Genomic DNA, 372 nt, shown 5'->3' with positions numbered 1-372 from the left:
ACCGCTTGTCCTAGAATGCCTGTACTCAGTGTCTGCCTTCCTTGGCTGTGGAGGAAGGAGGGGGCTGACGGGGCCCTGCTGCCTGGGTGATGGGCCGGAGGGCCTCAGAGCAGGTTTCGGGGGCAATGTCAGTCTGCGGGTTGAAAGATGGGGCTACTGAGTGAACCTCACGGGGCCCCTCACCACCCTTACACTCAGACCTCGTGTCTGCCCGCCCCTTCCTCCAGCGATCCCCGGAAAGGGCGTTGCTCTTACTGTCACTAATAATGAGGAGCTTGTGTCGGACGCCTGCAAGGCACCAGGGCCTAGCCCACGTGTTTCTGCTCCTTGCTGGTCAGACCTCAGTAACCCTGTGGGTCACTCCTTTTGCAA

The sequence above is a fragment of the Cnephaeus nilssonii genome, assembly GCF_951640355.1.
Source record: "Cnephaeus nilssonii genome assembly, chromosome: 19".
In the NCBI taxonomy this organism is placed as follows: Eukaryota; Metazoa; Chordata; class Mammalia; order Chiroptera; family Vespertilionidae; genus Cnephaeus; species Cnephaeus nilssonii.
Note: the sequence above shows the minus strand (reverse complement) of the source record.